Genomic DNA, 9,686 nt, shown 5'->3' on the forward strand with positions numbered 1-9,686 from the left:
GTATATATATATATATATATATATATATATATATATATATATATATATATATATATATATATATATAAAAGCCAGGTATACTTCCACATACAAAGGCAGGTTTTCCCAGGAGGAATTTACAGAAAGTAGTCTGGGGTGCTGTGGATCACATGAGGCTCTCCATGACGAGGTGCTGGGTCAAACTGAAGGAAGGAATATTTCAAAGTGTCATCTAATTCCATGATAGCAGCCTGGTTCCCACCACGATAACAGTAATTGGATGCACTGAAAATGGTAACCACATTCCGATCGTGACACCAATTGTATCCCTCCGTTACAAGTTGGTGAGCACGAGAAACCAGTGTGAGACCATTGTCATGGTTAAATGTTTCAGAAATATCTTGTCCAAATGGGTAGCCAGCCCCGAGTGGTGAAATACCCCACCCACCATGATCATCTGGATCTGACCGTAACATTACGATCACACATTGGACCCTCATGTGGAACTTCTTGTAAATGATCCAGGGCTCTTATATGATCCAGTGTATCTATGAATGGGGAGAGGCCACCATGGAGGCAGAATATCTGTCCATCTACTAAAGCTGTAAGTGGCAGATAATCAAACAGACCTGTAAAATATTTCCAAACATCGGCATTTCCATACTTTTGCAGACATTCATCATAAAAGCCATATACTTGGGTAACTTGTCGGCTTTCATGGTTTCCTCTCAATATTGTAATATGTTCTGGATAACACACCTTTAATGCCACAAGAAGAGTCACAGTCTCCACAGAATAATAACCTCTGTCTCCATAGTCACCCATGAATAGATAGTTTGTATCTGGTGATTTCCCACCAATTTTAAAGAGTTCCATAAGATCATGGAATTGACCATGCATATCTCGACAGATGGTAACAGGACAACGGACCTCTTGCACATTTGATTCTTTTGTTAAAATTTCCTTAGCCTTTTCGCACAGCTTCCGCACCTGGTTCTCGCTAAGTTCTTTCACTTGTTCAGCTGTTCGACCCACTGGTCCAGCTCCTTGGGAACGCCTTGTCATCCATGGTGGCCCGAGTCCCTCCCCCGCTGCCCCTGCCCCGGGCACCGGTCCCCTCGCCCAGCGCCACCACCGCCACCAGCTCCCACATATCAGTCATATGTGGAATCTAATTGTTTAAAAAATGATATAAATGAACTTATTTACAAAACAGAAACAGAGTCACAGATTTCTAAAACAAACTTACAGTTACCAAAGGGGAAACATGGTGGGGAGGGATAAATTAGGAGCTTGGGAGTAACATACACACACTACTAGATATGAAATAGATAACTAAAAAAGACCTACTGTATAGCACAGGGGGCTCTACCCAATATTCTGTAATAACCTATATGGGAAAAGAATCTGAAAAAAGAATGAATATATGCATAACTAAATCACTTTCCTGTATGCCTGAAACGAACACAACATTGTAAATCAACTATATTCCAATAAAATTTTAAAAAATATGTTAATTAAAAAGAAAACAGTTTAAGCCCCTAGGTTTAAAGAGAGAAGCCAGCTTCCTTTCAGAAAGATACCCCAAACAGAACTAGTTTGTCATCATTTAACTTTACATCCCCACATAGCAGTAATTCTCAACCTCGTGTAGTCATTGGAAACATCTAGGGAACTTTGAAAACATACCGATCTCAGGCTCTGTCCTAGACCACCTCATCTTCACCTGTAGGGTGCGTTCAGGTGTGAGCATTTACAAAGCTTGCCAAATGATTCTAGGGCACGTCTAGGGATGAGAACTGAGGACCCATGACACTGGTTCTCAAAGTATGGTCTCTGGACCAGCAGCATCACATCATCTGGGAACTTGTCAGAGATGCAAATACTTGGGCCCAACTCGGACTTACTGAATCAGCAATTCTGGAGGTGGGGCTCAGAAGTCACATTTTAACAAGCTCTCCAGGTGATTATCACGCACGTTAAAATTTCAGAACGATTGGTAGGTTCCTACCTGCAGCCAAATACTTACGTTTGTATGTCTCTGCTGAGAGTTCCCAGGCAATCACGCTTGGGAATTGGTACTTTTCATGGAGGGAACAACATAAAACATCACTGCTTGAAACAAGGGATTGTTGCTCGAGTTTTCCTAACTTGACCATGTTTGCCTGCTTTCCAGACCACTTCCCTGGGAGCTTTCCACCCTTGCCTACTTCTAGAAATGTTTCTCTGAGCTTCTGACTTTCTCCTTGCTCCCAAAGTCATCTTGCATGTTTTGAGCTTCTGGGCTGCTTGTTCTGGCCACCTTTCCTGGAGTTTGCTGGTTTCTAGCCACCTAGCTGTGTGTGTCTGTGTGTCCATCTACTTGGTTCTGAGCCATGAGCCCCTCCCAGTTCTTCTGCATTCCAAGCCTGTCCGCAACTTCCTTGGTTGTACTTGCTGTCTCTGTGACCTGCTGCTATCCAGGCTCTGGATTCAAGTTTAATCTTTTCATGTTTTGGGAGAGGGAAGTGAAACAAAGACTTCAGAATTGAAGCAGCTAGCTTTCATCTCTCCAGAATGACATTTTTTTTTTTTTTTTTTTTGCGGTACGCGGGCCTCTCACTGCTGTGGCCTCTCCCGCTGCGGAGCACAGGCTCCGGACGCGCAGGCCCAGCAGCCATGGCTCACGGGTCCAGCCACTCCGCGGCACGTGGGATCTTCCCAGACCGGGGCATGAACCCATGTCCCCTGCATCGGCAGGCGGACTCTCAACCACTGCGCCACCAGGGAAGCCCCAGAATGACATTTTTGTTGAGTGATTTTATGACTGTGATTAAAGAGTTATGTATTTGTAGAACATCTGGAGCGATTGCATTCAAATATACCCAAACTCTTTTCAAAGTTCAGTGATGGATGCAGCTGAATCATGGTGATTTTCCATCAGTGCCCTGCCTCCTTTGATGTGGGGATTGAGAGATGACTGACTGCCGTGACCTCTCTTGTGACCATTTGAACTTTATCGACTTGGGAACGTCTCTTCTACCTTGTCCATTGTTTTCTGGGATTGTGGGAGTTACCTTTCCAGACCCCTAGTCCTTCCCTTTTCATTTTACGAGAATACATTTCCATTATTCTGAAGTTTATGTCAGTGTTTTTATGTGACTATTTTTTGTTGCATGTACATTATCTTCCTAGTTACTGCTCAAGTCCAAAACCTGGGTGATTTCTGAGGTAGCTTGCAGGTGAGTGAAAAGAGAAATGGCTTCTATTTTGACTTCTTCACATCCACTCGTAAATTTTACTAACCACCCACCTTTATTCTCTGTTATTCTGTAACAGCCGACCTGTTATTCTCACAAATCAACTTCCCTTCCACAAGCCAGCAACCTCCAGCCTACCTGGTCTCTTCACCATCTATTTTTATTTGCTAATCCAAGAGTCTCCTTTCCTGCTCATTCTGTTTTCCCATTCACCCTCCTCCAAACAATCCTCTGAAGTTATATTAGATAAATCATTTTGAAATGTTTCTTTTAGCTGAATTTCCAAATTAATTCATTTGATGTCTTGCCCTTGTGACCTATTAGATGAAGTTCAGCTCTGCAATATGGCACTTAAGGTCTCTTATGACCTGGTCAGGTATACTTTCCCAGCCTTAACTCTTTAATTTGTAATTTTTATACAATTTTAAGGTTATTTTCTATTTACAGTTATTACAAAATATTGGCTGTATTGCCCGTGTTGTACAATACATCCTTGAGCCCATCTTACACCCAGTAGTTTGTGCCTCCCCTCCCTCACCCCTATATTGCCCCTCCCCCATCTCCCCACTGGTAACCACTAGTTTGTTCTCCTTATCTGTGAGTCTGCTTCTTTTTTTGTTATATTCGCTATTTTGTTGACTTTTTTAGATTCAACATATAAGTGATATCATACAGTATTTGTCCTTCTCTGTCTGACTTATTTCACTTAGCATAATGCCTTCCAAGTCCATCCATGTTGCTGCAAATGCAGAATTTCATTCTTTTTTATGGCTGAGTCATATTCCATCTTATATATGTATAGGCGCACACACACACACACACACACACACACACACACACACACACACACACACACACACACACCCCACATCTTCTTTATCCAGTCTTCTGTCGATGAACATTTAGGTTGTTTCCATGTCTTGGCAATTGTAAATAGTGCTTCTATGAACATTGAGGTGAATGTATCTTCTTGAATTAGTGTTTTTGGTTTTTTCAGATACATACCCAGAAGTGGGATTGCTGGGTCATATGGTGGCTCTATTTTTAGTTTTCTGAGAAACCTCCATTCAGTTCTGCATACTGTCTCAGTCTTAACTCTCAATCCTCTACCTCACATACGTAGTTGTATGCTTCAGGCTGCCTTATATGTAATTCCTCAAATCATGTTATCTCTTATATCGTTTCTGTCTCTTTGTGGCCTCTGTGGTTTCCTCGTTTTGGTATGCCCTTACTTACTTTTCTGCCTGGCAGACATATAAGCATTGCTCAGGATGGCTCAAGTTTCCCTCCCACAGCTTCCTGGGAAGTTTTACACACCACTTCCTCTGGTTCCAACAGTATCTTAACGTGTACTTACTACAACATAGTGTAAGACTTTGCCGCCATGCTGGTCTCTTCATGAGCTGGTTGAGAAGAACTGACGTCGTGCGGGACCAACAGAAGAAGCATTCATCCCCCAGATAAGTGGAGAATTGGGAACACCAGACGATGCTGTTGGAACAAATGGAAAGCATGTGGGTCCCAGGGTGGGTGAACTGGGTGATGGAGGCTCAGTGGTATGAGAGTGATGTGCAGACTATTTCTATAATCTGGACAGATTCAGGAAAAATGAGGGTTTGGGAAAAAAGTTCAAAAACCAGATTATAGCTGAAAAAACAAAGTGAGAGAGAGGAAGAGTTAGCGTGACTGTTATCTTTTCTTGCTTAGCCAATCACTCACTACAAAACTTAGTGATACAAAAAAACCCTTTTATCACGCTTACAGATTCTGTGGGTCAAGAATTCAGACAGGGCATAACACACTTGTTGGAGAGATGTGTGTAGATGAGTGTCTGTGACATAAAGCAGCAGAGAAAAATGCTATTGTATATGGACATGATGCTTTGGGGGGAAGGCACCTGCTTTAATTCCTAAAATAGAAAATAGGATGGAGAAGATGATGGAAGAGATACCTTTGGGGTTGGTTTCTGTAGGAGACGTCTCATAGCCAGGCTCAAGTTCAAGGGCTGGGTGAGGAAACAAAATGGGTAAACGTGTTTAGATAGTGGTGAATAATTTGTGATGGTTGGAATGAAAGGTGTGTGGCAAGATATACATTGTAGAGAAGCTTTGGGACATAAACTAAAGAGCTTAATTTTATTTATTATTATATGCAGCAAAGGATCATTGACTTTGTTTTTTTTCTTTAGCAGAGCTCTCTTTCTAGAGTGCAACCAGACTTTGAAACTAGCATATACTAGAAATGTCTGAAGAAGGAATAGGTGAGTCAAGTAGGTGGGTGTAGGGGTTTGTGTCGCCAGATCTCTAACAAGTAAGATGCTTTCAGGTTCTGTTGCGATTATAGACTAAATTGTCAAAGAGATAAAGAGTATCCTTGCCCTTGGCTCACCAGGAATCTTTCAGAATAGGTACTTACTTGGTTGTGACAGGAAAGGAAGGTCTGTGAGGGCTGCTATATTTACAGTGGCTAGAATAATGTCTAGTATATTTATAAAACTCAGATTAACAAATGAAAATGAGAATTTTTGTGCGTGTCTCTATCAGTCTATGTACCCATTTTCCTTTAACCTCTTCAAAAACAAGGTATTCCTGGTGGAACTTAGTGGTTTTCAGAAGTTTGGGTTTGGTACTTGATTTCTACAAGCTATTTGAATACTTTTTTTTTTTTTTTTTTTGCGGTACGCGGGCCTCTCACTGCCGTGGCCTCTCCTGTTGCGGAACACAGGCTCCGGACGCGCAGGCTCAGTGGCCGTGGCTCACGGGCCCAGCCGCTCCGCGGCATGTGGGATCCTCCCGGACCGGGGCACGAACCCGTGTCTCCTGCATCGGCAGGCGGACTCTCAACCACTGCGCCACCAGGGAAGCCCTATTTGAATACTTTTTGTTAACAGTTGATCATTAGGTCAAAAAGTTGTTCCCAAGAGGAAACTTAAATTCTACCTTAAATTAGGTAGAATTGTATTATGCTGGAACAGGAAATGTTTCCAGAGAGCTTTGATCCACTTCTGGTGCTTTATTACAGATGAATAAATTGAGGTCTAGAGAAGTTAAGTGACTTAACCTCAGTCATCTAACTGGTAAATGTTGAAGCCAAGATTAGGAGTTGACTTCTAATTGACGGTTGGTATTATTTCAATTGTGTAAAGCTGCACGCCACTTTGATTTTCAAGTCAAATCTTAGCTTGAACTGTAGGAGAAAAAAATCTCCATCTGGCTCTGCTAAATTCCCAGAGGGAAATTTAAATCCTAGGGTGGCAGAACTCAAGAATGGAGAGGAAATTAACATTGTGTTTAGTTAAATAAGTGAGTGTTTAGAAAAGACACGTGGACACTTGTACATTTAACTTCTTGTGGGATTGTTTTCAAGAATTAAATTCAGGTAGACTGGACACTGCCTAAGGTAGAAGGCTTGGAGATTTATACAATTATAAGAATATTCTGTAGAAAAGCCCCAAGAGATTGTTACTTACGACCTGTATTTTCAGGTTGAAAGAAGATCCTCAGAGAGATTAAGAGACGTGTCCAAGGTCACAGAACAATGAGTGACTCTTTCAGAAATGGAAACCAGAGCTCTTAATTTGGGAGAAGTGAATATTGCTTTTCAAGTATAAAATGTGTAGCCTTAAAGGAAATATTTGGGTTTAAAGTGGTACATTTAAAAGATATTTTAATTGTTAAATGTCTATTTATAATATGAAACATAACAGCTTAACACATCCCACAAACATGACATCCACGTACAGGAAGAACCTCCTCACCAGCCATGAGATGCTCCCCATGCCCTCGGCTTCCTGCATTCGGTCCCCATCCTCCATCCTCCGCAGTGAACTACTCTGTGGAGTTTTCCTCTCTGTGTTCTCTGTTCTTTATTCTTTGACCATTATATGCATTATTGCTAAAAATCTATTTCTCAAAAATTGTGCTTGCTTTTGAACTTGATCAAAATGGCAGCAAAGTGTTCGTATTCTTCTGCACCTTGCTTTTTCTATCCAGCGGTATGCTTTGAAGATCCGGCCATGCTGACGGACATGGTCAATCTATTGCAGTGATGTGCAAACTCCAGTTATGCACAGTTCATTCATCTCTTCTCTCATTTTTGTGTATTTGGTTTATTTGACAGTCGCTTTTGTTTGTTTGTTTTTGCTGTCACCAACCAGGCTGCCACAGACATGCTTAGGCATGTCTCGTGATAAATGTCTGGGAAAGGCTGGGCTGGGCAGTGTCCCACCTTTTCAAGATGATGCCCAGCTGTTTTGTAAAGTGGCTGTGCCACCTGGGACTAACACCAGTGGCATCTCAGAGTCCCCAGTGTTCTAAGTCCTTGCCAACACTTAGTGTCACCAGCCTTCTTAATTTTTACCAATCTGGTGGGTGGATATTAGCATTCAAAGATGGTTTTTATTGTGATTTGGGGTCTAATATTTTTCTGTTAGAAATAAATGGACAATATTGCAAGGGGATGTCAAAATAAGACATTTTATAAATACTCACTTTAGGCAAAATGACTAAGAAAAACTTACAACACAGTCACATGAAGAAAGTATAAAATGCGAGGAGAGATATTTCGCACATTTAGCGTGATGGCTGTTGATATATTCAGCAGTCACACTTTCATGTTCGTTATATTTAATGATAATCTTGAATTAATTAAGTGAAGTTCAATTTATTCATAGTTATTCATTTTATCCTGATGTTTTAACTCATCCTGAAAGAGAATATAGTAAGGTGGGATTTATATATATATATATATATATATATATATACACACACACATACACACATTAACATTTGCATATATGTAAATGACTCAGGATGAAGTCATATACTGACCTAAATAGATTACATTGCAAGGTTTACAGAAGTAATAACACTGTAACTCTTTGCGCTGTTTTGAGATTTTCACAGTTTAATTTTTTTAAAACCCTCTTAGATCCTTGGTTGAAAAGTGTCCTGCCTGTGCTTATTATGTGACATTTGATGACCCCAGTGATGTGACACAGGCTCTCTTGGTTCATGTTATAGACTGTTTTCTACCCCAGTGGGATCTGATCAGGTAGCACCAACTTCCTGTTTTAATGTGATGGTAAAATTGTGGAATCCCTGGGACCCATTTCTACCCCCCACTGATCAAGTAAGAGCAGTTTTGCTATAATAACTTGTTGCCAAAGATAGATGATCAAACTCAGAGAAGTGGAACATCTTTTGATAAAGATCCAATAAATGCCCAAAGTTAAATGAGTTTTAATAGATGTCTCCCTCTGTGATCACAGATCTGCACAGCTTATATTCCTGTTTGACAGAAAAAATCCTCTTTGTATTGTGAAGTTATTTTGTAATAAGACATTGAGCGTGGGCACAGTGGGGTCACTTCAGGTGTTACGATCGCCTTAAGGACTTGGGATGGTTACCTAGCAAGAATCAGAAGGGACAGAGTTAGGAGACCAAGTTTATTTTAGGATCCAGTCGGAGCTCAGCGTTTAACCTGTGACCATCCTAGAGTTTCTAAAGCAATGGACCTAAGCAGCAGATGGTTTTTCTATCTGAAGCTGGATTGAACAGGCATAGGCATGCTGGATTCCCACCCACCCCTCCTACTCTCTTTAGGTTGGGTCTCACCCTTTGATGGCAGCAGGGGACCTGATCCAAATTTCAAGATGTGAAAATTGCCAGAAGCCATCCAACTGACAAAAGCCTCGGAAAGGATAAGCTCTCCTAATCCTAGCTGCCTTCATTGCATCTTGAGGCCTAGCAGAAAAGCTGAGGTGATGTGGATTCCCAAACACCTATCTTATGTTGGCAGGTCTGCAGGATTCCAGAAGGTTCGGAGTTGACAAGTTGAGTATAGCCAAGGGTGTCCCTTGGGGTTCTGTCCTTTGTTGATTGCATAACTCCCTTCCCAACTCCACCACCGACCTTCACCCAAGGTGCACCTAACCCATCTGCTTGTTGCTCTATCCCCATTTATTCTTTGCTTCCTCTGCATGTGGCTTTGCTCCATATGGTATCCCGAGCCTGGGAAAGCCGTCTCTGCTCCATTTGGTTAATTAGTCTCCAACTGTGTCTATGGCTCACCTTATTCTTATGTTTACAAGATTATAAAAACTCTGAAACTTTCCCTTCCTAGTTTTCCTGCATCTTCAGGTATAACACCAAACTACAATTTCCCAAATCCACTACATTAAGGCATTCTATTTCCACTAACTCAAAATCTGTAATGATAGTTCTATAATCTATAATAACATTAATCATCTCATAATCATTTCTCAACAAACGATCTTCTTAACCAAATACATTTTGTATACTTCTCATTTAATCTAATATCTTTCCTTTCTCGTTATATTTCCCTTCTGATTACTGCTACTCGGTATTCTTGAAAGTACCCAATCACATTTTGTTGATTTTGAATGATTTCAGATCTAATTGAGGAGATAATGTATATGTAAGAGGAAAACATAGCAATTTATTAATA

General features: G+C 41.0%; 1 pseudogene; it reads right to left on the reverse strand.

The window, feature by feature from the left end:
• Positions 1–116: 116 nt before the first annotated feature.
• On the reverse strand, positions 117–1,048 carry LOC102996461 (serine/threonine-protein phosphatase 2A catalytic subunit beta isoform-like; annotated as a pseudogene).
• Positions 1,049–9,686: the final 8,638 nt, after the last annotated feature.

Source organism: Physeter macrocephalus, chromosome 19 (genome assembly GCF_002837175.3).
Source record: "Physeter macrocephalus isolate SW-GA chromosome 19, ASM283717v5, whole genome shotgun sequence".
Lineage (NCBI taxonomy): Eukaryota > Metazoa > Chordata > Mammalia > Artiodactyla > Physeteridae > Physeter > Physeter macrocephalus.